Source organism: Macaca thibetana, chromosome 20 (assembly GCF_024542745.1).
Source record: "Macaca thibetana thibetana isolate TM-01 chromosome 20, ASM2454274v1, whole genome shotgun sequence".
NCBI classification, from domain to species: Eukaryota; Metazoa; Chordata; class Mammalia; order Primates; family Cercopithecidae; genus Macaca; species Macaca thibetana.
Genome location: NC_065597.1, coordinates 45,919,394 through 45,941,382, shown reverse-complemented (window position 1 = coordinate 45,941,382; position 21,989 = coordinate 45,919,394). Strand labels below are relative to the sequence as shown.

The window sequence follows — 21,989 nt, the reverse complement described above, 5'->3', positions numbered from 1 at the left end:
TGTAGGCAAATCTGGGCCTTCGACCTAAACACTTTGTACCCTTGATTAGCTAGAAAATTCAAGAGATCTAGAGTAGCCTGCTGGCATGAGGATTCCGAACTGGTAGCCAAAAGTAACCAGAGTGATTCAAGAGATCTAGAGTAGCTTGCTGGCATGAGGCTTCCGAACTGGTAGCCAAAAGTAACCAGAGTGCCTGGACTTGAGAAGTGACCTAGATCATGGGCCAGTGCCTGACCAAACATATGAGGGCTATCCCTAAACACTTGGGGCAAGACCGTCCACATAAGTTGGGATTTGTGGTCTTTGGGATCTTCAAAGGCAAAGAGAAACTGAGAGTCAGAGTACAGGGCAATACAGAAGAAGGCATCCTTGAGGTCCAGAACAGTGAACCTTTCTGCTTCCTGTGGTATCTGAGAGAGCAAGGTATAGGGGTTCAGTACAACTGAATATAGAGGAGTTACTGCCTCATTGATGAGTCTAAGATCTTGCACTGGTCTCCACTGACCGTTTGGTTTTGTATTCCTAGAATTGGGGTGTGGCAGGGACTGCTGCATTTCCTTACTAAGCCTTGAGCTTTTGAATGTTTAACAAAATCTTGTTATCCTTTATGAGCTTCAGGCCTTACGGGATATTGCCTTTGATAAGGAAAAGTGGTGGGATCTTTTAGCCTGATTTGGTTTGGGTGGGCAGTTTTTGCCCTTCCAAATTGTCTTCCAATGGCCAGACATCAGAGTTGATTTCCTCCTCAGGTAGGGGACAACAAATGGGTAACTTGTTCCCCACATTTATGTAGATAATAGCTCCAGCTTTGGCTAATATATCCCTCTCTAATAAGGGTGTGGGACTTTCAGGCATAACAAGAAACGCATTTGAAAAGAGCGAAGTCTCCCAATTACAACTGAGGAGGTGGGAGAAATATCTGGTTACAGGCTGTCCCAGGATTCCTTGGATGGTAACGGTCCTTGAGGACAATCATCTGGAACAGGAGATTAACACTGAGAAGGCCACACCAATGCCCAAGTGGAAGTCAATTTCCTGGCCCTCAATGGTTAAACGTACCCAGGGCTCAGTGAGGGTGATGACGTGAGCTGGCGCTTGCCCCAGGCACTCTGAGTCCTGTTGTTGGATCATCTGGTTGGGGGCTTCCGGCCCAGAGAACCATTCCAGTGATTGCCTCGGCATAACAGACATGAATGAGGGGGCAACTTGTTTCTCGTTGGCCAATCTTTTTTAAAGTCTCCTTGTAAACCACACTGATAACGAGCCCTACAGAGTGACTGACCTGCTCCATTTTCTGTCCTCTCTGAACTACCAAGGTTTGTTTGTCTGAGGGCCATGACTAAGGCTGTGGCCTTTCTCTGATCTTGGTTTTCCTTTTGGGCCTGTTCCTCTTGGTCCCTAAGATAGAACACTGAGGTTACAAGGATTAATGATATCTCACAGAGTTAAAACATTCTTTAGATCCAGGTTAGAAACAGTTTTTTTGTAGGATCTGTGATGAGATATTTGGAATACCGGTGAAGCCTATAGTGGAAAACCAAATATCACTTGATAAAAATTAGAAAGAAGATAACTGTGAAACCGCTTTGTGATGTGTGTATTCATTTCACAGATTTAAACCTTTCTTTTGATTCAACAAGTTGAAAAAAGTCTTTGTAAAGTCTGCTAACAGACATTTGGGAACTCATTGAAGCCAATAGTGAAAAGCCAAATATCTCCAGATAAAAACCAGAAAGAAGCTCTATGTTAAACAGATTTGTCATGTGTGCATTCATCTCACAGAGTTAAACATTTGTTTCAGCAGGCTGGAAACAAAATTATTGTAGCAACTGTGAAGGGACACTTAGGAGCACATTGAGGCCTAAATGGAAAAATCGAATATCCTCAGATGAAACCTAGAAACAAGCTAACTGTGGAACTGCTTTGTGATATGTACATTCATCTCAGAGTTAAAACTTTCTTTTGATTTTCCAGGTTGGAAACAGTCTTTTTGTAGAATGTGTGAAAAGACATTTGGGAGCTGAAAAAAGTTTACAGTGAAAAACTGAATATCCTCTGATAAAAACTACAAATAAACTCTCTGTGAAACTGCTTTGTGATGTGTGTTTTAATCTCACAGATTTATACCTTTCTTTTGATTCAGCAGGTTGGAAACAGCCTTTTCGTAGAATCTGCAAGGGGACATTTGGGAGCCCAGTGAAGCCTATAGTGAAAAACTGAACATCCATTGATAAAAACTGGAAAAAACTATCAGTGAAACCACTTTGTGATGTGTCGATTCATCTCACTGAGTAAGCCTTTCTTTATTTCAGCAGGTTGGAAACAGATTTTTCTGTAGAATCTGTGAAGGGACATGTGAGAACCCTTTGAGGCCTATAAGGAAAAACCAAATATCCCCAGATAAAAACTAGAAAAAAGCTATCTATAAACTGCTCTGTGATGTGTGCGTTTAACTCGCAGAGTTAAATATATATATATTTTAATTCAGCAGTTTGGAAACAGTCTTTTTGTAGAATCTGCAAAAAGACATTTGGGAGCCGACTGAAGCCCATAGTAAACAACCGAATATTCCCTAATTAAAACTAGAAAAAAGCTAACTGAGTAACAGCTTTGTTATGTGTGCATTCATCTCACAGAGTTAACCTTTTCTTTTGATTCAGCAGGTTGGTATAGTCTTTTTGTAGAATCTGTGAACTGACATTTGGGAGCTCGTTGTGTCCTAAAAGGGAAAAATTAATATCACCTGATTAAAACTAGAAAGAAGTTATCTGTGAAACCACTTTGCGATGTGCATTCATCTCACAGAGTTAAACTTTTCTTTTGATTCAGGCAGGTGGAAACAGTTTTTTTGTGGAATCCTCGAGGTTACATTCGAAAGCTTACTAAGGCCTATATAAAAAAAAGAACACTTCCAGATGAAAACTAAAAGGAAGCTATTTGTGAAACGGCTTTGCAATGTGTGCATTCATCTAACAAGGTTAAACGTTTCTTTTGATTCAGCAGATTAAAAACATAATTTTGTAGAATCTGCAAAGGGACATGTGGGAGCTTAGTAAAGCCTAATGTGAAAAACTGAACATCCCCTGATAAAAACTAGAAAGAAGCTGTCTCTAAACTGCTTTGTGATGTGTGCATTCATCTAACAGACTTAAATCTTTGTTTTGTTTCTGCAGGTTGGAAACAGTCATATTGTAGAATCCTGGAAGGGACATTTTGGAGCCCATTTAGGCCTATATGGAAAAACTGAATATTCTTAGGTAAAACATAGAAAGAAGCTAAAGGTGAAACTGCTTTGTGATGTGGGCATTCATCTTACAGAGTTAAATCTTTCTTCTGATTCAGCAGGTTGGAGACAATCTTTGTAGAATCTGTGAACGGACATTTGAGAGCCCATTGAAGCCTATAGTGAAAAACCAAATATCCCCAGATAATAACTAGAAAGAAGTTATCTCTGAAACTGATTTGTGGTATGTGCGTTCATCTTACAGAGTTAAACATTTCTTTTCTTTCAACAGGTTGGAAACAAAATTTTTGTAGAAACTGCAAAGGAACACTTGGGAACCAATTGAGGCCTAAGTGGAAAAATCGAACATCCTCAGATGAAACATAGAAATAAGTTAACAGTGAAACGGCTCTGTGATGCATACATTCATCTCACAGAGTTAAGGCTTTCTTTTGATTCAGCAGTTTGGAAAGAGTCTTTGTGTCGAATCTGCAAAGGGACATTTGGGAGCTTATTGAAGCCTATATGTAAAAACCAAATACTTCAAGATAAAACCTAGAATGAAGCTACCTGTGAAATGACTTTGTGATGTGTGCAATCATCTCACAGTGTTAAACCTTTCTCTTCATTCAGCAGGTTGAAAACAGTCTTTTTGTAGAATCTTTGAAGGGACATTTAGGAGCCCAGTGAAGTCTATAGTGAAAACCAGTATGTCCTGATAAAAACTTGAAAGAAGCTATTTGTGAAACCCCTTTGCAATGTGTGCATTTATCTCACAGAGTTACATGTTTCTTTTGATTCAGTAGTTTGGAAACCATCTTTTTGTAGAATCTGCAAAGGGACACTTGAAATCCCAGTGAAGTCTATAGTGAAAAACTGAATATTCCCTGATAAAAACTAGAAACTAACTACTTTAGCGAGTAGTTTCTAAAAAGTAGAAGCTGCTTTGTGATGTTTGCGTTCATCTCATAGAGCTAAACCTTTCTCTTTTTTCTGCAGGTGCGGAAAAGTCTTTGTAGAATCTACAAAGGGACATTTGGGAGCCCATTGAAGCCCATAGAGAAAAACAAAATATTCCCCAGATAAAAACTAGAAAGAAGCTATCTGTGAAACTGCTGTGTGATGTGTGCATTCATCTCACAGAGTTAAACTTCTCTTTTGTTTCAGCATGTTAGAAACAGCCCTTTTGTAGTATCTGTGAACAAGCATTTGGGAGCCTATTGAGGCCTACATGGGAAAACCTATAAAGAAGCTAATTGTGAAACGGCTTTGCCATGGATGCATTCCTCTCACAGAGTTAAACCTTACTTTTGATTCAGCAGATTGGAAACAATCTTTTTTATGGAATCTGCAAAGAAACATTAGAAAGCTTATTGACATCTATGTGGAAAACAAAATACTTCCAGATAAAACCTGGAAGGAGGTACCTGTGAAACCGCTTTGCAATGTGTGCATTAATCTCATAGAGTTAAATATTTCTTTTGATTCAGCAGGTTGAAAACAGTCATTTTGTGAAATCTGCAAAGGGACATCTGAAATCCCATTGAAGCTTATAGTGAAAAACCAAATATTCCCAGAAAAAAAGGTAGGAAGAAGCTATCTGTGAAACCACTTTGTGATGTGTGCATTCATCTCACTGAGTAAGCCTTTCTTTTGTTTCAGCAGGTTGGAAACAGTTTTTCTGTAGAATCTGTGAAGGGACATATGAGAGCCCTTTGAGGCTTACAAGGACAAACCAAATATCCTTATAAAAACTAGAAACAAGCTATCTGTGAAACTGCTTTGTGATGTGTGCATTAATCTCACAGAGTTACACCTTTTTTTTTTTTTTTTTCAGCAGGTTGGAAACAAGTCTTTTTATAGAATCTGCAAAAAGACATTTGGGAGCCCAGTGAAGCCTATAGTAAATAACTGGATATCCCTTGATAAACACTAGAAAGAAGCAAATTGTGGAACTGCTTTGTGATGTGTGCATTCATTTTACAGAGTTAAACCTTTCCTTCGATTCAGTCAGTTTTAAACAGCTTTTTGGAGCATCCTTGATGTTACATTTGAAAGCTTACTGAGGCCTATGTGGAAAACAGAACACTTCCAGATAAAACCTAGAAAGGAGGTAACTGTGAAACTGCTTTGTGATGTGTCCATTCATCTCACAGAGCTAAACCTTTCTTTTCATTCAGCAGGTTGAAAAGAGTCTTTTTGTAGAATCTGTGATGGGACATTTGGGAAACCATTGCAGCCTATAGTTTAAAACCGAATATTCCCAAATTAAAAACTACAAGAAAGCGATCTGTGAAATGGCTATGCAATGTGTGCATTCATTTCACAGGGTTAAACCTTTCTTTTGATTCAGCAGGTTGGAAACAGTTTTTTTGTAGAATCTTTGAAGGGAAATTTGGGAGTTCAGTGAAGCCTACAGTGAAAAACCTAAGATCCCCTGATAAAAACTAGAAAGAAGCTGCCTGCAAAATCTATTTGTGATGTGTTCATTCACCTCACACAGTTAAACTTTCTTTTGATTCAGCAGGTTGGAAATAGTCTTTTTGTACAATCTGCAAGGGAACATTTTGGAGCTCATTTAGGCCTATATGAAATAAATGAATATCCTTAGATAATACCTGGAAAGAAGCTAACTGTGAAACTGCTTTGCAATGTGTGCATTCATCTCACAGAATTAAACCTTTTTTTTTTTTTTTTTTTTTTTTTTTTTTTTTTTTTTTTTTTTTTTTTTTTTTTTTTTTTTTTTTTTACTCAGGAGATTAGAAATAGTCTTTTTGTAGAATCTGTGAACAGACATTTCGGAGTCCTTTGAAGCCTACAGTGAAAAAGCAAATATCCACAGATGAAAACTTGAAAGCTATCCGTGAAACCAATTTATGATGTGTGCATTCATGTCACAGAGTTAAACATTTCTTTTGTTTCAGCAGGTGGGAAACAAAATTTTTGTAGAAACTGTGAAGGGACATTTGGGAGCCAATTGAGGCCCAAATGGAAAAATCAAATATCATCAGATGAAGCCTAGAAAGTAACTAACTCTGAAACAGCTTTGCCGTATGTGCATTTATCTCACAGAGTTAAACCTTTCTTTTGTTTCTGGAGGTTGGAAACAGTCTTTTTGCAAAATCTGTGTAGGGACATTTGGGAGCCCATTGAGGCCTATATGGAAAACCTGAATATTGACAGATGAAACACAGAAAGAAGTTAAATGTGAAACTGCTTTGCAATGTATGCATTCATCTCACAGAGTTAAACCTTTCTTTTGAATTAACAGTTTGGAAACAGTCTTTTTGTAGAATCTGCAAAGAAATGTTTGACAGACCAATGAATCCTATAGTGAAAAACCAAATATCCCCTGATAAAAACTAGAAGGAAGCTATATGTGAAACCACTTTGTGATATGTGCATTCATCTCACAGAGCTCAACCTTTCTTTTCATTCAGTAGGTTGGAAACAGTCTTTTTGTAGAAACTGCAAAGGGACATTGCAGGCCCCAGAGAAGCTTGTGGTGAAAAACTGAATATTTCCTGATAAAAATTAGAAAGAAGTTATCTTTGAAACTGCTTTGTGATATGTGCATTTATCTCACAGAGTTAAAACTTTGTTTTGATTCAGCTGGTTGGAAATCTTTTTTTTTTTTTTTTTGTAGAATCTGTGAAGAGACATTTGGGAACAGATTGAAGCCTACAGTGAAAAACAAAATACCCCGAGATAAAAACTAAAAAGAAGGTATCTGTGAAACTGCTTTGTGATATGTGCATTTCTCTCGCAGACTCAAACATTTTTTTTTGTTTCAGAAAGCAGGAAACAGTCTTTTTGTAGAATCTGCAAAGGGTCATTTGGGAGCCCAATGAGGCCTATATGGAAAAACCAAATATCCTCAGATGAAACCTAGAAGGGAGCTAACTTTGAAACTGCTTTGTGATGTGTGCATTCATCTCACAGAATTAAACCTTTATTTTGATTCTGCAGGATGGAAACAGTCTTTTTATAGAATCTGCAAAGGGACATTTGGGAGCTCAGTGAAGCCTATGGTGAAAAACAGAATATACTATGATAAAAACTAGAAAGAAGCTATCTGTGAAAATGCTTTGTGATGTGTGCATTCATCTCACATAGATACACCTTTCTTTTGATTCAGCAGGTTGAAAACAGTCTTTTTGTTTAATCTAAGATGGGACATTTAGGAGCCTATTGAGTTCTATTTGGAAAACCAAATATTTTCAGAAAAAATCCTAGAAAGAAGCTGATTGTTCAACTGCTCTGTGACGTGTGCATTAAACTCATAGATAAAAACCTTTCTTTTGATTTAGCAGTTTGGAAACAGTCTTTTTGTAGAACCTGCAAAAAGACATTTAGGAGCCGAATGAAGCCTATAGTGAAAAACTGAATATCTCCTGATAAAAACTAAAATGAAGCTACCTGTGAAACCACTTTGCAATGTTACCATTTATCCTAAAATGTTAAACATTTCCGTTGAATCACCAGGTTGGAAACAGTCTTTTTGTAGAATCTGCGAAGGGACGTTTGGGAGTCCAGTGAAACGCATAGTGAAAAACAAAATGTCCCCTGATTAATACTAGAAAGAAGCTATCTGTGAAACCACTTCGTGACGTGTGCATCCATTTCACAGAGTTAAACCTTTCTTTTGTATCATCACATTGGTACAGTCTTTATGTAACATCTGAGAAGGACCATTTTTGAGCCCTGAGTCCTATAAGTAAATACCAAATATTCCAAGATAAAAACTAGAAAGAAGCTATTTGTGAAACCGTTATACAATGTGTGCATTTATCTCACAGAGGTAAAACTTTTTTTTTGATTCAGCAGGTTGAAAACAGTTTTTTATAGAATCTGTGAAGGGATATTTGGGAGCTTATTGAGTCCTATAGGGAAAAACTGAATATCTCCCAATAAAAACTAGAAAGAAGCTATCTTTGAAGCGACTTTGCAGTGTGTGAATTTATCTCACAGAGTTAAACCTTTTTTTTTTTTTTTTTTTTTTTTTTTTTTTTTTTTGATTCAGAAGTCTGGAAATAGTCTTTTTGTAGAACCTGCAAAGGGACATAAGGGAGCCAACTGAAGCCTACAAAGAAAAACCGAATATTCCCTGATAAACACTGGAAAGAACCTGTCTATGAAACTGCTTTGTGATGTGTACATTCATCACACAGAGGTAAACATTTCTTTTGTTTCATCAGATTAGAAACAGTCTTTTTGTAGAATCTGTGAAGGGACATTTGGAAGTCCAGTAAAGTCTATAGTGGAAAAATGAATATTCCCTGATAGAAACTACAAAGAACCTATCTGTGAAACTGCTTCGTGAGGTGTGTTTTTATCTCACAGAACTAAACCTTTCTTTTGATTCATGACGTTGGAAACACTCTTTTCATATAATCTGTGAAGAGACATAAGGAATCCCAGTGAAGCCTATTGTGAAAAACTGAATATCCACTGATAAAAGTTAGAAAGAACCTATGTGTGGAAAGGCTTTGCAAAGACTGAATTTATCTCACAGAGTTAAACCTTCCTTTTGATTCAGCAGGTAAAAAACAGTCTTTTTGTAGAAGCCATGAAGGGACATTTAGGAGCCCAGTGAAGCTTATAGTGAAAAACCAAACATCCCCTGATAAAAACTAGGAAGAATCTATCTGTGAAACCAGTTTGTGATGTGTGCATTTATCTCACAGAGTTGACATTTCTTTTGTTTCAACAGGTTGCAGAATGTTTATTTGTAGAATCTGTGAAAAAACATTTGGGAGCCCACTGAGGCTTATATGGAAAAACGGAAGATCTTCATGAAACCTACAAAGAAGCTAACTGTGAAACCAGTGTGCAATGCGTGCATTCATCTTACAGAGTTAAACCTTTGTTTTGCTATTTCAGGTTGGAAACAGTCTCTCTGTAGAATCTGTGAAGGGACATTTGCGAGATTAAAGAGGCCTATATGAAAAACTAAATGCTTACAGATAAAGGGATATTTGGGAGCCCATTGAAGCCTATGGTGGAAACCTGAATATCCCCTGATTAAAACTAGAAACAATCTATATGTGAAATCGATTTTCAGTGTGTGCATTTAACTCACAGAGTTAAAACTTTCTTTTGATTCAGCAGGTTGGAAACAGTCTTTTGGTAGAATCTGTGAAGAAACATGTGGAAGCCCTTTGAGTCCTATATGGAAAACTTAATTTCCCGAGATAAAACCTAGAAAGAATCTCACTGTCCGACCTCTTTGTGATGGGTGTGTTCATCTCAGTTTTAAACCTCTCTTTTGATTCTGCAGGTCGGAAACAGTCTTTCTGTGGAATCTGCGATGGGACATTTGGGAATCCATTGAAGCCTATAGGGAAAAACCAAATATCCCAAGATAAAAACTAGAAAGAAGTTAACTGTGAAACTGTATTGTGATGTGTGCATTCATCTCAAAAGGTAAATGTTTCCTTTGTTTCACCACGTTGGAAACCGTTTTTTTGTAGAATTTGCAAAGGGACATTTGGGAGCTCATTGAGACCTATATGGAAAAAACCCGAATATCCACAGATGAAACCTAGAAAGAAGATATCTGTAAAATGGCTTTGTGATGTGTGCATTCATCTCACAGAGTTAAACACTTCTATTGTCTCAGCAGGCTAGAAACTGTCTTTTTGTAGAATCTGTGAAAGGACATTTGGAAGCCCATTGAGGTCTATATGGAAAAACTGAATATCCTCAGAAGAAACTGAGAAAGAAGCTAACTGAATCCACTTTGCAATGTGTGCATTCATCTCACAGAGTTAAAAAATTTTTTGTTTCAGCAGGTTGCAAACTGACTTTTTGTAGAATCTGCGAAAAAACATGTGGGAGCCCAGTGAAGCCATTTTCCATAGTGAAAAATGGAATATCCCAAGATAAAAAAATATAAAGAAGCTATCTATGAATCCACTTTGTGATGAGTGCAGTCATCTCACAGAGTTAAACATTTCTTTTGGTCCCACAGGTTGGAAACAATCTTCTTTTTGGAATCTGTGATGGGATGTTTGAAAGCCCTTTAATGGCTATAGGAAAAAAGTGAATATCCCCAGATAAAAACTAGAATGAAGCTATCTGTTAAACTTCTTTTTGATGTGAGCATTCATCTCATAGAATTAAACCTTTCTTTTGATTCAGCATGTAGGAAACAGTCTTTTTGTAGAATCTGTCAAGGGGCATTTGGGAACCCAGTAAAGCCTATAGTGAAAAACCAAATGTCCCCTTATGAAAACTATAAAGAAGCTATCTGTGAAACCGCTTTGCAATGTGTGCCTTTATCTCACAGAGTTAAACCTTTCTTTTGATTCAGCAGTTTGGAAACAGACTTTTGGTTGAATCTGCAAAGGAATATTTGGGATCCCATTGAAGTGAATAATGAAAAAAATATATCCCCAGATAAAAACTATAAAAAAGCTATCTGTGAAACCGCTTGGTGATGTGTGCATACATCTCACAGACTAAAACTATTCTTTTGTTTCAAGATTGTTCCAACGGTTGGAAACACGTGTTTTTTAAGAGTGCGAAGGGACATGTGGGATCCCAGTTAAGCTTGTAGTGGAAAACTGTATATCCCCTGAAAAAACTAGAAAGAAGCTATCTGTGAAACTGCTTTGTGATGTGTGCAGTAATCTCATAAAGTTAAAACTTTCCTTTGACTCAACAGGTTGGAAAAATTCTTTTTGTGGAATATGAGACAGGATATTTGAAAACCTTTTAAGACCTATAAGGAAAAAGCGAATATCCTCAGAGAGAAAGTAGAAAGAGCCTATCTGTTAAACCACTTTTTGATGTGTACATTCATCTCATAGAGTTAAACATTTCTCTTGATTCAGCAGGTTAGAAACAGTCTTTTGGTAGAATCTGTGAAGAGACATTTGGGAGCCCAGTGAAGCTTGTAGTGAAATACTGAATATCCGCTGATAATAACTAGATAGAAGCTATCTGTAAAATGGCTTTGTGATATGTGTCTTTATCTCACAGAGCTAGCTGTCCTTTTGATTCAGTAGATTGGAAACTGTCTTTTGGTTGAATCTTCAAAGAACATTTGAGAGAAAATTGAAGCCTATAATGAAAAAACAAATATCCCCAGAAAAAAAAAAACCCTAGAAAAAAGCTATCTGTAAAATCACTTGGTGATGTGTACATCCATCTCACAGCATTAAACTTTCTTTTGTTTCAGCAGGTTGGAAAGAGTCTTTTTGTAGAATCTCTGAAGGGACATTAGGGAGCCTATTGAGGCCTATATGGAAAAACAATATCCTCACACTAAACCTAGAAAGAAGTGAACTTTGAAACTGCTTTGCAATGTGTGATTTCATCTCACAGTGTTAAATATTTATTTTGTCAGCAGGTTGGAAACACTTTTTTTGTAGAATCTGTGAAGTAACATTTGGGAGCTTATTGAGGACTATATGGAAAACTGAATACTTCCAGATAAAACCTAGAAAGAAGCTAACTGTGAAACCGCTTTGCAATGTGTGCATTCATCTCCAAGATTTGGACCTTTCTTTTAATTAAGCAGGTTGAAAGCAGTCTTTTTGTAGAATCTGCAAAGGGACATTTGTGAATCCATTGAAGCCTATATTGAAAAACTGAATATTCCAAGATAAAAACTAGATAGAAGCTATCTGTGAAACAGCTTTGAATTTTGTGCATTCATCTCACAAATTTAAATATTTCTTTTGTTTCAGCAGGTTGGAAACAGTCCTTTTGTAGAATCTGCAAAGGGACATATGGGAGCCCTGTGAAGCCTATTGTGAAAAACAGAATATCCCCTGATAAAACCTAGAAAGAAGCCATCTGTGAAACCACTTTGTGATGTGTGCATTTATCTCACAGGGATAAACTTTTCTGTTACTTCAGCAGGTAGGAAACAGTCTTTTTGTAGAATGTGTGAAGTGACATTTGGGAGCCCTGGGAAGCCTACTGTGAAAAAATTGAATATCCTCTGATAAAATCTAGAAAGAAGCTATCTATGAAACCACTTTGGGATGTGAGCATTTATCTCACAGAGTTAAACCTTTGTTTTGATTCAGCAGTTTGGAAAACGTTTGTTTTGATTCAGCAATTTGGAAGCACTCTTTTTGTAGAAAATGCAAAGGAACATTTGGAGCTTATAAAGGCCTATGGTGAAAAACAAAATATCCCCAGAAAAAACTACAAAGAACCTCTCTGTGAAATTGGTTTGTGATGTGTGGGTTCATCTCACCAAGTTAAATCTTTCTTTTGATTCAGCAGGTCTGAAGCACTCTTTTTGAAGAATCTGTGAAAGAACATTTGGGAGCCCAAGGAGGCCTGTGGTGATAAACTGAATATTACCAGATGAAAACTAGAAAGAGGTTCTCCATGAAACTGCTTTGTGATGTCTGGATTTATCTCACAGAGTTCAACCTTTTTTTGATTCAGCATGGAGGAAGCACTATTTTCGTGGGATCTGCGAAGGGATATCCGGGAGCCCCTGGAGGCCTATGGTTTTTTTTTTTTTTTTAAATTTATTTATTATTATTATACTTTAAGTTGTAGGGTACATGTGCATAAAGTGCAGGTGTGTTACATATGTATACTTGTGCCATGTTGGTGTGCTGCACCCATCAACTCGTCATTTACATCAGGTATAACTCCCAATGCAATCCCTCCCCCCTCCCCCCTCCCCATGATAGGCCCCGGTGTGTGATGTTCCCCTTCCCGAGTCCAAGTGATCTCATTGTTCAGTTCCCACCTATGAGTGAGAACATGCGGTGTTTGGTTTTCTGTTCTTGTGATAGTTTGCTAAGAATGATGGTTTCCAGCTGCATCCATGTCCCTACAAAGGACACAAACTCATCCTTTTTGATGGCTGCATAGTATTCCATGGTGTATATGTGCCACATTTTCTTAATCCAATCTGTCACTGATGGACATTTCGGTTGATTCCAAGTCTTTGCTATTGTGAATAGTGCTGCAATAAACATACGTGTGCATGTGTCTTTATAGCAGCATAATTTATAATCCTTTGGGTATATACCCAGTAATGGGATGGCTGGGTCATATGGTACATCTAGTTCTAGATCCTTGAGGAATCGCCATACTGTTTTCCATAATGGTTGAACTAGTTTACAATCCCACCAACAGTGTAAAAGCATTCCTATTTCTCCACATCCTCTCCAGCACCTGTTGTTTCCTGACTTTTTAATGATCGCCATTCTAACTGGTGTGAGATGGTATCTCATTGTGGTTTTGATTTGCATTTCTCTGATGGCCAGTGATGATGAGCATTTTTTCATGTGTCTGTTGGCTGTATGAATGTCTTCTTTTGAGAAATGTCTGTTCATATCCTTTGCCCACTTTTTGATGGGGTTGTTTGTTTTTTTCTTGTAAATTTGTTTGAGTTCTTTGTAGGTTCTGGATATTAGCCCTTTGTCAGATGAGTAGATTGCAAAAATTTTCTCCCATTCTGTAGGTTGCCTGTTCACTCTGATGGTAGTTTCTTTTGCTGTGCAGAAGCTCTTTAGTTTAATTAGATCCCATTTGTCAATTTTGGCTTTTGCTGCTGTTGCTTTTGGTGTTTTAGACATGAAGTGTTTGCCCATGCCTATGTCCTGAATGGTATTACCTAGGTTTTCCTCTAGGATTTTTATGGTATTAGGTCTAACATTTAAGTCTCTAATCCATCTTGAATTAATTTCGTATAAGGAGTAAGGAAAGGATCCAGTTTCAGCTTTCTACTTATGGCTAGCCGATTTTCCCAGCACCATTTATTAAATAGGGAATCCTTTCCCCATTTCTTGTTTTTGTCAGGTTTGTCAAAGATCAGATGGCTGTAGATGTGTGGTATTATTTCTGAGGACTCTGTTCTGTTCCATTGGTCTATATCTCTGTTTTGGTACCAGTACCATGCTGTTTTGGTTACTTTAGCCTTGTAGTATAGTTTGAAGTCAGGTAGCATGATGCCTCCAGCTTTGTTCTTTTGACTTAGGATTGTCTTGAAGATGCGGGCTCTTTTTTGGTTCCATATGAACTTTAAAGCAGTTCTTTCCAATTCTGTGAAGAAACTCATTGGTAGCTTGATGGGGATGGCATTGAATCTATAAATTACCTTGGGCAGTATGGCCATTTTCACGATATTGATTCTTCCTATCCATGAGCATGGTATGTTCTTCCATTTGTTTGTGTCCTCTTTTATTTCACTGAGCAGTGGTTTGTAGTTCTCCTTGAAGAGGTCCTTTACATCCCTTGTAAGTTGGATTCCTAGGTATTTGATTCTCTTTGAAGCAATTGTGAATGGAACTTCATTCCTGATTTGGCTCTCTGTTTGTCTGTTACTGGTGTATAAGAATGCTTGTGATTTTTGCACATTAATTTTGTATCCTGAGACTTTGCTGAAGTTGCTTATCAGCTTAAGGAGATTTTGGGCTGAGACAATGGGGTTTTCTAAATATACAATCATGTCATCTGCAAACAGGGACAATTTGACTTCTTCTTTTCCTAACTGAATACCCTTGATTTATTTCTCTTGCCTAATTGCCCTAGCCAGAACTTCCAACACTATGTTGAATAGGAGTGTTGAGAGAGGCCATCCCTGTCTTGTGCCTGTTTTCAAAGGGAATTTTTCCAGTTTTTGCTCATTCAGTATGATATTGGCTGTGGGTTTGTCATAAATAGCTCTTATTATTTTGAGGTACGTTCCATCAATACCGAATTTATTGAGCGTTTTTAGCATGAAGGGCTGTTGAATTTTGTCAAAAGCCTTTTCTGCATCTATTGAGATAATCATGTGGTTGTTGTCTTTGGTTCTGTTTATATGCTGGATTATGTTTTTTGATTTGCGAATGTTGAACCAGCCTTGCATCCCAGGGATGAAGCCCACTTGATCATGGTGGATAAGCTTTTTGATGTGTTGCTGAATCCAGTTTGCCAGTATTTTATTGAGGATTTTTGCATCGATGTTCATCAGGGATATTGGTCTAAAATTCTCTTTTTTTGTTGTGTCTCTGCCAGGCTTTGGTATCAGGATGATGTTGGCCTCATAAAATGAGTTAGGGAGGATTCCCTCTTTTTCTATTGATTGGAATAGTTTCAGAAGGAATGGTACCAACTCCTCCTTGTACCTCTGGTAGAATTCAGCTGTGAATCCATCTGGTCCTGGACTTTTTTTGGTTGGTAGGCTATTAATTATTGCCTCAATTTCAGAGCCTGCTATTTGTCTATTCGGGGATTCAACTTCTTCCTGGTTTAGTCTTGGAAGAGTGTAAGTGTCCAGGAAATTATCCATTTCTTCTAGATTTTCCAGTTTATTTGCGTAGAGGTGTTTATAGTATTCTCTGATGGTAGTTTGTATTTCTGTGGGGTCGGTGGTGATATCCCCTTTATCATTTTTAATTGCGTCGATTTGATTCTTCTCTCTTTTCTCCTTTATTAGTCTTGCTAGTGGTCTGTCAATTTTGTTGATCTTTTCAAAAAACCAACTCCTGGATTCGTTGATTTTTTGGAGAGTTTTTTGTGTCTCTATCTCCTTCAGTTCTGCTCTGATCTTAGTTATTTCTAGCCTTCTGCTAGCTTTCGAATGTGTTTGCTCTTGCTTCTCTAGTTCTTTTAATTGCGATGTTAGAGTGTCAATTTTGGATCTTTCCTGCTTTCTCTTGTGGGCATTGAGTGCTATAACTTTCCCTCTACACACTGCTTTAAATGTGTCCCAGAGATTCTGGTATGTTGTATCTTTGTTCTCATTGGTTTCAAAGAACATCTTGATTTCTGCCTTCATTTCGTTATGTACCCAGTAGTCATTCAGGAGCAGGTTGTTCAGTTTCCATGTAGTTGAGCGGTTTTGATTGAGTTTCTTAGTCCTGAGTTCTAGTTTGATTGCACTGTGGTCTGAGAGACAGTTTGTTATAATTTCTGTTCTCGTACATTTGCTGAGGAGTGATTTACTTCCAATTATGTGGTCAATTTTGGAGTAAGTACGATGTGGTGCTGAGAAGAATGTATATTGTTTTGATTTGGGGTGGAGAGTTCTATAGATGTCTATTAGGTCTGCTTGCTGCAGAGATGAGTTCAATTCCTGGATATCCTTGTTAACTTTCTGTCTCGTTGATCTGTCTAATGTTGACAGTGGAGTGTTGAAGTCTCCCATTATTATTGTATGGGAGTCTAAGTCTCTTTGTAAGTCTCTAAGGACTTGCTTTATGAATCTGGGTGCTCCTGTATTGGGTGCATATATATTTAGGATAGTTAGCTCTTCCTGTTGAATTGATCCCTTTACCATTATGTAATGGCCTTCTTTGTCTCTTTTGATCTTTGATGGTTTAAAGTCTGTTTCATCAGAGACTAGTATTGCAAACCCCCCTTTTTTTTTGTTCCCCATTTGCTTGGTAAATCTTCCTCCATCCCTTTATTTTGAGCCTATGTATGTCTCTGCGTGTGAGATGGGTCTCCTGAATACAGCAGACTGATGGGTCTTGACTCTTTATCCAGTTTGCCAGTCTGTGTCTTTTAATTGGAGCATTTAGTCCATTTACATTTAAGGTTAAGATTGTTATGTGTGAACTTGATCCTGCCATTATGATATTAACTGGTTATTTTGCTCGTTAGTTGATGCAGTTTCTTCCTAGCCTCGATGGTCTTTACATTTTGGCATGTTTTTGCAATGGCTGGTACCGGTTGTTCCTTTCCATGTTTAGTGCTTCCTTCAGGGTCTCTTGTAAGGCAGGCCTAGTGGTGACAAAATCTCTAAGCATTTGCTTATCTGTAAAGGATTTTATTTCTCCTTCACATATGAAACTTAGTTTGGCTGGATATGAAATTCTGGGTTTAAAATTCTTTTCTTTAAGAATGTTGAATATTGGCCCCCACTCTCTTCTGGCTTGGAGAGTTTCTGCCGAGAGATCTGCTGTTAATCTGATGGGCTTCCCTTTGTGAGTAACCCGACCTTTCTCTCTGGCTGCCCTTAAGATTTTTTCCTTCATTTCAACTTTGGTGAATCTGGCAATTATGTGTCTTGGAGTTGCTCTTCTCGAGGAGTATCTTTGTGGCGTTCTCTGTATTTCCTGGATTTGAATGTTGGCCTGCCCTACTATGTTGGGGAAGTTCTCCTGCATGATATCCTGAAGAGTGTTTTCCAACTTGGTTCCAGTTTCCCCCTCACTTTCAGGCACCCCAATCAGACGTAGATTTGGTCTTTTTACATCATCCCATACTTCTTGCAGGCTTTGTTCATTTCTTTTTCTTCTTTTTTCTTTTGGTTTCTCTTCTCGCTTCATTTCATTCATTTGATCCTCAATCGCTGATACTCTTTCTTCCAGTTGATCGAGTCGTTACTGAAACTTGTGCATTTGTCACGTATTTCTCGTGTCATGGTTTTCATCTCTTTCATTTCGTTTATGACCTTCTCTGCATTAATTACTCTAGCCATCAATTCTTCCACTTTTTTTTCAAGATTTTTAGTTTCTTTACGCTGGGTACATAATTCCTCCTTTAGCTCTGAGAAATTTGATGGACTGAAGCCTTCTTCTCTCATCTCATCAAAGTCATTCTCCGTCCAGCTTTGATCCGTTGCTGGCGATGAGCTGTGCCCCTTTGCCGGGGGAGATGCATTCTTATTTTTTGAATTTCCAGCTTTTCTGCCCTGCCTTTTCCCCATCTTTGTGGTTTTATCTGCCTCTGGTCTTTGATGATGGTGATGTACTGACGGGGTTTTGGTGTAGGTGTCCTTCCTGTTTGATAGTTTTCCTTCTAACAGTCACGACCCTCAGCTGTAGGTCTGTTGGAGATTGCTTGAGGTCCACTCCAGACCCTGTTTGCCTGGGTATCAGCAGCAGAGGCTGCAGAAGATAGAATATTTCTGAACAGTAAGTGTACCTGTCTGATTTTTGCTTTGGAAGCTTCCTCTCAGGGGTGTTCTCCACCCTGTGAGGTGTGGGGGTGCCAGACTGCCCCTAGTGGGGGATGTCTCCCAGTTAGGCTACTCAGGGGTCAGGGACCCACTTGAGCAGGGAGTCTGTCCCTTCTCAGATCTCAACCTCCGTGTTGGGAGATCCACTGCTCTCTTCAAAGCTGTCAGACAGAGTCCTTTGCGTCTGCAGAGGCTTCTGCTGTGTTTGTTATTGTTTACTGTGCCCTTTCCCCAGAGGTGGAGTCTACAGAGACAGGCAGGTTTCCTTGAGCTGCTGTGAGCTCCACCCAGTTCGAGCTTCCCAGCAGCTTTGTTTACCTACTTAAGCCTCAACAATGGCGGGCGCCCCTCCCCCAGCCTCGCTGCTGCCTTGCCGGTAGATCACAGACTGCTGTGCTAGCAATGAGGGAGGCTCCGTGGGTGTGGGACCCTCCCGGCCAGGTGTGGGATATGATCTCCTGGTGTGCCTGTTTGCTTAAAGCGCAGTATTGGGGTGGGAGTTACCCGATTTTCCAGGTGTTGTGTGTCTCAGTTCCCCTGGCTAGGAAAAGGGATTCCCTTCCCCCTTGCGCTTCCCAGGTGAGGCGATGCCTCCCCCTGCTTCAGCTCTTGCTGGTCGGGCTGCAGCAGCTGACCAGCACCGATCGTCCGGCACTCCCCAGTGAGATGAACCCAGTACCTCAGTTGAAAATGCAGAAATCACCGGTCTTCTGTGTCGCTCCCGCTGGGAGTTGGAGACTGGAGCTGTTCGTATTCAGCCATCTTGCTCCGCCCTAGGCCTATGGTTAAAAACAGAATATCCCCACATAAAAACTAGACAGAAGCTCTCTGTGAAAGTGCTTTGTGATGTGTGGATTCATCTCACAATGTTAAACCTTCCTTTTTATTCAGTAGAGTGGAAAAAGTCTTTGTGTAGAACATACAAAGAAACATTTGGTAACCCAGTAAAGCCTGTAGTGGAAAACCGATTATCCCCTGATAAAAAATGGAAAGAAGCTGTGAAACAAATTTGCGATGTGTGCCTTCATCTCTCAGATTTAAATATTTCTTTTGTTTCTGCAGTTTGGAAACAGTCTTTTCGTAGAATTTGTGAAGGGACGTTGGTGAGCCATTTGAGACCTATATGGAAAAACTGAAAATCTCCAGATAAAACCTAGGTAGAAGCTAACTGTGAAACCACTTTGTGATGTGTGCATTCATCTCCCAGACGTAACTTTTTTTTTGATTCGGCAAGTTGGAAACAATCTTTTTGTAGAACTTGTGAAGAGGCATTTCAGATTCATTGAAACCTAGAGTGAAAAATCAAATGTCCCCAGATAAAAACTAGAAAAAAGCTATCTGTGAAACCACTTTGTGATGTGCACATTCATCTCACAGATTTAAACATTTCTTTTGTTTCAACAGGTTAAAAACAGTCTTTTTGTACTGTAGGGAAAAGAAAGAGACATCAGATTGTTACTGTGTCTATGTAGAAAGGAAAGACATCAGAAATTCCATTTTGACCTGAACCTGAACCTTACTTTGCTGAGATGCTGTTAATTTGTAACTTTGCTCCAGCCACTTTGCCCCAACTTTGAGCTCACAAAAACATGTGTTGTATAGAATCAAGGTTTAAGGGATCTAGGGCTGTGCAGGATGTGCCTTGTTAACAAAATGTTTACAAGCATTATGCTTGGTAACAGTCATTGTCATTCTCTAGTCTCAATAAAACAGGGGAACAATGCACTGCAAAAAGTCACAGGGACTTCTGCCTTGGAAAGCTGGGTATTGTCCAAGGTTTCTCCCCATGCGATACTCTGAAATACAGCCTCGTGGGATGAAAAAGACCTGGCCGTCCCCCAGTCTGACACCCATGAAGGGTCTGTGCTGAGGTGGATTGGTAAACGAGGAAAGCCTCTTGCAGTTGAGATAGAGGAAGACCACTGTCTCCTGCCTGCCCCTGGGAACTGAATGTCTCGGTATAAAACCTAATTGTACATTTGTTCAATTCTGAGATAGGAGAAAAACCGCTTTATGGTTGGAGGCAAGACATGTTGGCAACAATGCTGCTTTGTTATTCTTTACTCCACTGAGATGTTTGGGAGGGAAGAAACATAAATCTGGCCTACATGCACATCCAGGCATAGTACCTCCCCTTGAACTTAATTATGACACAGATTCTTTTGCTCACATATTTTCTTGCTGACCTCCCTATTATCACCCTGCTCTCCTACCGCATTCCTCTTGCTGAGACAGTGAAAATGATAATCAATAAAAACTGAGGGAACTCAGAGATAGGTGCTGGTGTGGGTCCTTGGTATGCTAAGTGGCGGTCTCCTGGGTCCACTGTTCTTTCTCTATACTTTCTCTCTGTGTCTTATTTCTTTTCTCAGTCTCTCATCCCACCTGATGAGATATACCCACAGGTGTGGAGGGGCAAGCCACCTCTTCATGTACAATCGGTGAAGGGACATTTGGGAGCTTATTTGTGCCTACATGGAAAAACAAAATATTTCCATATAAACCCGGGAAAGAATCTAAGTGTGAAACTGCTTTGCAATGTGTGCTTTCATCTAACAGAGTTAAAGTTTTCTTTTAATTCAGCAGGTTGAAATTGTCTTTTTGTAGAATTTGCAAAGGGACATTTTGGATCCTTTTGAAGCCTTAGTGAAAAACAGAAAATTCACAGATATAAACTAGAAAAAAGCTATCCGTGAAGCCCCTTTGAGATGTGTGCATTCATCTCACAGAGATAAATATTTCTTTTGTTTCAGCAGGTTGAAAACAGTCTTTTTGTAGATTCTGTGATGGGACATTTGGGAGCCTATTGAGGCCTATATGGAAAAGCCGAATATCCTCAGATGAAACCTAGACAGAAGCTAACTGTGTAACCACATTGCAATGTGTGCAATAATATCACAGAGTTAAAGCTTTCTTTTGATCGAGCAGATTGAAAACAGTCTTTTGTGGAATCTGTGAAGTGACATTTGGGAGCCCAACCTATAATGAAAATCTGAATATCCCCTGATAAAAAAGTAGAAAGAAGCTATCTGTGAAGCTGCTTTAAGGTGTGCACTCCTCTCACAGAGTTAAACCTTTCTTTAAATTCAGCAGGTTGGAAACAGTCTTTTTGTGGAATCTACAAAGGGATATTTGTTAGCCCAAAGAAGCCTATAGTGAAAACCTGAATACCTCCTTATAAAAATTAGAAAGAAGCTATCCATGAACCAGCTTTGAGATGTGTGTAGTTATCTCACAGAGATAAACCTTCTTTTGATTCAGCAGGTGGAAAGCACTCTTTTTGTAGAATCTGTGAAGAAACATCTGAAAGCCCATGGAGGCCAATGGTGAAAAACAAAACATCCCCTGATAAAGACTATATAGAAGCTGTCTGTGAAACCACTTTGTGATATATGCATTCATCTCACAGAGTTAAACTATTCTTTTTATTCAGCAGGATTGTACAATCTTTTTGTAGAATCTGTGCAAAGACATTTAGAAGCCCTTTGAGACTTATAAGGAAATAATGAATATCACAGATAAAAACTAGAAAGAAGCTATCTGTGAAACTGTTTTGGATGTGCACATTTATCTCACAGTATTAAACCTTTCTTTTGATTCAGCAGGTTGGAAAGGGTCTCTTTGTGGAATCTGCAAAGGGGACATTTGGGAGCCCATTGAAGCCTATAGTGAAAAACGGAATATCCCCTGATAAAAACTAGAAACAAGCTATCTATGAAAACCCTTTTTGATGTGTACATTCGTCTCACAGAGTTAAAACTTTCTTTTGATTCAGCAGATTGGAAACAGTCTTTTTGTAGAATCTCTGAAGGGACAACTAGGACTCCTTTGAGGCCTATACAGAAAAACCAAGCATCCTCAGATAAAAACTGGAAAGAAGTTAACTGTGAAACC

General features: G+C 38.7%; 1 long non-coding RNA gene across 1 annotated transcript; it reads left to right on the top strand.

The window, feature by feature from the left end:
- The first annotated feature begins 2,070 nt into the window (after window positions 1-2,070).
- Window positions 2,071-3,259, top strand: LOC126944274 (uncharacterized). Its single transcript, XR_007721996.1, has 3 exons — window positions 2,071-2,291; window positions 2,830-2,977; window positions 3,174-3,259. It is a non-coding gene; the product is annotated as an uncharacterized LOC126944274 (long non-coding RNA).
- The last annotated feature ends 18,730 nt before the right edge of the window (window positions 3,260-21,989 follow it).